Genomic DNA, 7,460 nt, shown 5'->3' with positions numbered 1-7,460 from the left:
CTCTCTCTCTCTCTCTCTCTCTCTCTCTCTCATTCAGATCATCAGCTCAGTGAATACACTTATTTTCACATACTATAGTTATGAGAAGCGTTATACATGGACGCGCGTGTGGTTGCTTAACTGTATTAAAGCTTTAATCAGAATAAAACCGTATATTAAAAGTTAACAGAAGCAGTAGCATTTACAAATAACAGCGTATCTAAAAGTATGAGACAACAACAAACAAAAATCTTAGGCCTACCATTAAAAGCCGTGCTTGCACAGGTTCTGCGCGATCCTCTTCAATAATATCCTCTGCTTCTCAATCGGGCTCAAATTGATAAGCAATATACACGACGTCATTGTTTACAATACAACCGGAGCACATGCCGCTATGTTGAGGGGCGGGACGATTAGACGCACGCTAGAGGCGGTTTAGCCAATCACAACACACTGGGCCAGCTAATCAATCAGAGCCCATTGTGTATTTCTGAGGGAGGGGCTTCATAAAAACAGGAAATGATCAGTGCGTTCAGAGGAGAAGGGACAGAGCATTGTGGAATAAAGGTAAATTATATGAAAAATAATGCGTTTTTTAACAAACGAAGCATTAACACATGTTAGACTGCACCCCATAAACACAATCAAGCCTATAAAAAAACAGTCAACCACCCCTTTAAAAGAAAACAAGTTGACAAAAAGAATGATTCCAAGATTTGGTGATTAAAGAGCATAATGAGAGATTTACAAGCAATTTTTTGTGGCCGGTCATTTTTGACTGCGAACACCACGAGTGTAACAAGCTGGGGGCGGGGATTATCCAATTTTTGGTGGGAAGTTTTTATACATTACCAGACAAAAATCCTCTCTGGGTCAAAATAACTGGAACACAACATGAGGGTTAAAAGAACTGGAAACATAGAGATGCCAGTTTACGAAGACGATATCATCAGGCTATAAGGCACACCTAGGGACGTATGGCATCCACATGCGCAACAGATTGTCCATCCCACCGGTGACCAAAAGATTTCGATTCGATTCAAAGGTCACGACTCCTTTAGGAATGGTGAAGACTGTTTGATTGCTTGTTGCCCTCTGTGCAACTTTCGTAGATTTTCCCTCTCCACACACTTCTGTCTTCTCTCTCATCTGCTCTTGCATGTAGGTTGATGGATGAATGCTTCCTAATTAAAATCAGATTGTCAAACATCCATACACCCATATCAACTCAAACAGATCCCAGCTGACCGATTCCGAACCCTTTTCCCCTCTTTCTGAGTCACGGCGTGTTATTCAAATGAGTTTAACCAGAGCTTCATTACACGGAGAGCTTTGACAAGGCAAGGCAAGGCAAGGTAAGGCAAGTTTATTTATATAGCACAGAGCGCTGTCTCTGTGCTGTGATGCGGTCGGAAACCAGATTGAAAATTGTCCAGGTATCCATTTGAGTTTAAGTATTTGTTCAGCTGATTAAAGACTACCTTTTCAATAATCTTTCCTATAAAAGGAAGGTTTGATATTGGTCTATAGTTGCTCAATATGGTTTTATCAAGATTGCTCTTTTTCAGAATGGGTTTAACAACTGCAGTTTTCAGGGAGTTTGGAAAAGTCCCAGAAAGAAGTGAGGCGTTCACCACTTCTAAGAGATCTGCTTCCAAACAGTTAAGCACCCTTTTGAAAAAATATGTGGGAAGTGTGTCAAGATAGCAGGTTGACGATTTAAGGTGCTGTACTATTTCTTCCAAAATTTTGCTATCAATTTCTTCAAAAGCAGACATAGTATCTTCTTTTTGATATTGTGGTTGAATCTAACGATTCGATCTGCAGTCTAACCTCTGCATAACTTGGGGATGTGCTAATCGTCTTTCTGATATTATTGATCTTCTCAGAAAAGAAGGAAGCAAACTCATTGCATTTGCTGTCGGAGAGCATTTCACTGACAGATCTCTCTTCTGGCATTAAACATGCAAGATGCCAGAGTTGCTATTTTCTTCCTTCTGCAATGTTAAACAGACTTCACTCAGAGAGAAGTGAGAAAGCAAGGCACACTATTTTCTACACACTTTTGGGTGAATCTGAATGTCTAGGTCATATTTCATCCTAAAATCAACAGTAAAAAATGTTAATTAAAATTTTGCATAAATAAAATGAACCCTATTTTTAAGATCATTAAGATTTTTTGCTCTGTGACGTTATTTTTATTCAACTAATCACATTTGACCCCTGTTCTCATTATCATAGTGTGCCTATATGCTTTTCTTTTGCTTGTATTTCTCATTATTTTTTAAGTATGATTCTCATTATTGTAATACAAAGAAAATAATCACATTATCCCACTGTACTGCAAAAAGAAAAACAACAGAAGTAACTTTTAAATGTTACCTATAACAAGGGCAGAGTCTTCGTGCATTGATGAGGATACAATGGCAGGTATGCTTTGAAAATATTTCACCTGAAATGATAATAAAATACTGTAACATTTTAGACCCTTATTTTTCTTTTGCAGAAAAGAGATCATTATAAATAATTTATTTAAAAAAATTATTCTCTGTCAGTATTATCCTTGGATCATCTCTCAGTGCACTTTGAGTGGAATATTTATAGTGGATTTCAATGTATATTTTTGTGAATTGTAGCAATTGAACAATACTCAGAGAAGAAGACATTGAAATACTACTACTACTACTACTACTAATAATAATAATAAACATTTAACCTTTGACACCCAGTCTTGGTGGAATTTCCATCTGATAAATGTCATTTCTGGAGATTGAACTGCATGGTCAATGCTTATGTTTGGCATGTTGTCAACCTGCGGCAATCTTTTCCATAATCTAGGGCATAGATGCATAAAAAAAAGCTTACATGACTAACAAATACTACACAAAGGACTGTCCAGGCCATTTCTAGGCCTGTTTGGTTTTTGCTTATGTTGTAATTAGAATAAACGTCATGTATGGCCTGGACTGTAAATAAGGTTAAAATCATAAACAGTAAGCAAGGTCATAAAATATTCTTAACATGTCAGTTATCATTCACATATCTGTGCACGGCTCTCCAGAGAACAGTATCAGTTTACTAATTAATTTATTCATTAAATTATGAAAACCGGGACATGTTTGCATGATTTGCTCCTGTAATTTTGTTTTACAAAACTGCACATGCAAAATGAGTATTATTACAAAAACCTTGTTTACCTCAGCTTCTCCCTGACCGATTTCATTAGCAGGATGTTCACACAGCCCTAGAGTGCCAAAAGCTTTGTGATTAAACAAATACATTGTATTATATGAAATTCACGTGTTGGATTGCCTACGTTTACTTACTTGAGTATCACCATATACAATGATACATTCATCTGGGCCAGTAGAGCTGACAAAACAGGACTATATTTTTTATTTACAAGAAAAGCAAACATGGAAATAGCATCAAAGAAAGTACTGTGCTCTTGTTCTTAAATATTTAATAAAAATAAAAAAAATGCATGAGCCAACATAACGTACCCTTATTATTTCAACCTTGTTTCTTATGTAATGTTATATAATATTATGTTAAATTGTAAATGCAAAGCTAATAATGTGTTTTTTGTTTTAAAAAAATATCTGAAAACATTGAACATGAATAAAACACTATCAACTCACCAGTAATCCAGGTTTAAAGGCACAGTTTCTAGTACACTCAACTGACAGCAAGGCTCCAAACTGGAAAGCTCATAAAACTGAATCTCTCTGGATCTGTAAAGTGGGAAAAGAGATGCTGTTTAGACTGGCTGAGGCTGAGATCAGATGTGGCTGTTGTAAAATCAGAAAGTTTTTCTTAAGATCACTATAAAGTTGCATAGTTGTACTTGTGTAGCAGAGCAGTCCCTAGGCTGCTCCAAAGGGAATTGTCCCTGTAACAACTGTAGGTTGCTTTGCATAAAAGAGTCTGCAAATTTACTGCTTAGTGTTCATTTAAACTAGCATGCCATGAGCAAAAATCTTCCTTAGAATGTTATGTATACTACAGTGCATAATAAAGACTGTTATGTAAAAGTAAATGTATTTTAAGAGCAGTTTACCCTGTTCCAATAATCAGTTTGTTATAGTCAGGCATTGGCACAAAATCAGTAGCCCATTTTGGTTTTCGACCAATGGATCTCTCAGGCTGCATATAGAAACAGAAAAATGATTCAAATAAAAGAGTGGGTCCATAAAATTTAAAAATGCAGAATCTCATTACATGTTATGTAAAAAAAATAAAAAGAATCCAGAATGTAAAAGTAACCTACAAACACATTCTTCTTGTTCTTCAAATAAAGCTTGGGGGTCCAGAAGCTAACAACCCCATCTTCTCTAAGAGTGACAACGGTGCCATTAGGAGGGAAGTGGATTCTCAGAACGGGCTCCCCGCGGTTTAGAGACTTGACGATAGCTGGTAATACGAAGGCTGTCATCTTACTGCGACGCACAGTCTCTTGCTTCTCTTTGTTTTCCAGGTATACGTATGTGCAGAACTCATGCTAAAAGAAAAGGAGGAACACTTAAATAGACTTTAATAAAATATGGTGTGGAAGTGTGTTCAGTATTTTATGGTAAATGTTATGAGTCTCATTCACTAAGCATGCAACCGCACATATTACTGTGACTAAAACATAAGCGAGAATGCTTTAATTTCTAATAATAACTGTAGGATAATGCAACATTTGAATATTAATATTATAATACTATAAAAAAAATTAAATAGTGGTATGTATTCATTACATGTTACTTGTTTGGAAATTTGAAATAAACTGAAGTGTGAACTTAACTTCAGTCATGATTACTATTTTACAACGTTGGTTAGCAGTTTTTATGCACAAATATGTCTGTATTTAAGGTTAGTGAATGAGACTCATTTCAACAGCTTGCTCAAAGTTTTTTCAAGTGCAAAAACTCAGCTCAAAAAATGTGCATTTAACAAATTGTCTCTTCATCTGTTAAACAAGAGCAAGTTTGAGATTTCAAGGGGAAACAGTGAATTATTCAATACCCACTCGATTTTACCATGGCCAGTGTAATCGATCTTCATCAAACCTTCTGAATTTGAGAATGAAATGGGTGGAAAGATCCATTTATGCACGCAAGAGGATATAACTGAATAGCTAAAACTCTCAGTACAGTATTTTTACAGACAGATTAAATCCTCATATCTCCATAGAAAGGCAATGGTTGCAATCACACTTACAATTGATTTCAAACCTGGGCATTTTTTCACAACAGATTGGAATTCTGCATAATCCAGCATATAGATGCCAGCCTTTGCAAACTCCTGCACAAGACAACATAATTAGGAAAACCACTTTTTGTAAAGTTATTTAATTTAAGATTTCCAAATAATAAAAATATTTTGAATACTTACATCATAGGCCAGCTTAATTTGCTTTAGATCATGAATGGACACCTGCTCAATCTATATTGGACAGTAAAAATAAATTAAACAAAAATGATTCAATCTCAATTCATCATACAACGTGAGTTTGAAGGAGCATGTATTAAATGTTCTCAATTTTGAGAACTACAGAGAGAATTAACAGAGATGAACATCATAGAGTTACTATATGGTGGATGATAATTCAACATAGTATAAATCGACAAGTGTTGTTTTGACATTTGTTTGAATGATCAAACAGCACCTTCCAGCATGTCAAAAAATGACATAGCTGCTGGTATTCGACAACGTATGCTGTTGTTACATGTTCTGCTCCTCCACATTAATGAATTAACTTGAAATTGAAATTAATTTGTTGCAACATGATGCCCTTTAATTTTGTTGTGGATCAAAAGCCAATTGCTTCATCAGTCTGCTGTCTGCAGGAAATCAAGTAATTACATGCCAGTCAAACCATCCACCATGAATAAAGAAATGATATATGATGACAAAAGATATACACAAAAGATATATACTGTGTGTGTGTGTGTGTGTGTGTATATAGGTTCCTTCTCCATTTTCCAATGGATTTTAGGAATATAAGTTTTTTTTTAAAATAATATTTAAAAGTATATTACTATTATTATATTATATTCAATTATTCTTTGGTGTACAAGTGACATCATGCTAAATTTCTCTAAATCTGTTCTTATAAAGAAGCAAACTCATCTACATCTTGGATGGCGTCATCTGAAAACAGCTGAGCTACAGTAACACTACTGAAAAAAATGTAGTTAGCAGTGTCCCTTCTTGTAGTTAGTTGCTCTTCTACACTGATAAATACAGATTATAACTTTCATGCCTATTTCAGTGTGAAGTCAGTTGGCAAATTACCTCCAGCACAAATAATGTTGGGCTTTATGAATGTAGCAGAGTGAGCTATAGACCCAGTATGATTGGCTGGCGTTACCCAAACAGGTGAACCTATCAGGGTTTGTACTTTATCGTGATTGGTCAGTTGGGTAAGTTTCATTAGCCAATTAGTGCCTGTTGTGCATATAAAAGGGGGAAGTGTTTGGTTGCTTGGGATGCATGATCCTTGATACTGCCCCTTTGTGACATGTGGCACTTTGAATGAGTGCTAGCAGTTGGGTTATCCTCCTGTCTGTCGTGTGCTGGCTGTTGGCCAGTTTTCAGGTTTGTCCCTGTTTTAAAAATGTCTTTTTGTCTGTTAAATAGAGAGGCTTATTACTTTGTTTGTTTTTAGATATGGGCCTGCAAGTAGCTGTAATCCTGCATGGTGAGCGACCATGTGTATTGCAGCATTGTACTGTTTTCTTGGTAGGTATGGGGAGTTTAAAGTTTGTTTTTAACAAGTTTTTATGCGTAACTTTTGTTCAATGTCTAGCAGGATTGATTGCACGTCCAGGGGTTTCTAATGATCTTAATTGAAGCATAACTAACCTCAAGTAACTGACTGCACTTCTGCTCTGCTCCACTCTGTTTTGTTCTGTCTGGAATTCATCTGGGTCCGTCGGTTATATTTTGTTTTGTATTGTTTGGTGTGTGGATTTAGGTGGGAGGGGTTGGCCATGGTACCTTGTACTGCGTGTCCACATGGAGTGCTGTTTAATATTACTGATTTTTCACGAGTGTGTGTCATTGGTTTTGAGGGTGGGGTAGAAATCTGAGGGTCTTTGCTGGCCACCTCCCCCTTTATTTTCTCTTATTGTATTGTACTTGTTTTATAAGTTACTGGTGAAGACGTGTTATGTATTGAGACCTGGGGCCCGTTCTTCGTATGTCGCTAAGTCAGATAGCTGGATTTGATTGTTGACGATTTGGCATGATCTTGGATTGTTTGGTTCTTCGAAGCTCATCCCGGAGTTGCTGTCATAGCAACAGGTCCGTAAGCTTAAACCTGCTCGGGAGCAGGTTTATTTCATGTAAACCGGATTAGATTGCATCTTTTTAAGCAGAATTGATACTTAAAATCTGTCCTCTACCACCGCTACTTTATTACAAGTGTACCCTACTAATCCAGGGACAATAATTTACAATCATTTAAAAATTTATTTAAAGATGATATAGTA

The 7,460-nt window shown here is 36.2% G+C and overlaps 1 pseudogene; it reads right to left on the bottom strand.

The window, feature by feature from the left end:
* LOC107683404 (WD repeat-containing protein 49-like) overlaps nt 1–6,050 on the bottom strand; it is a 14,422-nt pseudogene extending 8,372 nt beyond the window's left edge.
* Nucleotides 6,051–7,460: the final 1,410 nt, after the last annotated feature.

The sequence above is a fragment of the Sinocyclocheilus anshuiensis genome, unplaced genomic scaffold (genome assembly GCF_001515605.1).
Source record: "Sinocyclocheilus anshuiensis isolate Anshui unplaced genomic scaffold, SAMN03320099.WGS_v1.1 scaffold1170, whole genome shotgun sequence".
In the NCBI taxonomy this organism is placed as follows: domain Eukaryota; kingdom Metazoa; phylum Chordata; class Actinopteri; order Cypriniformes; family Cyprinidae; genus Sinocyclocheilus; species Sinocyclocheilus anshuiensis.
The sequence above is the reverse complement of the archived record's forward strand: the minus strand, read 5'-3'. Positions and strand labels throughout refer to the sequence as shown.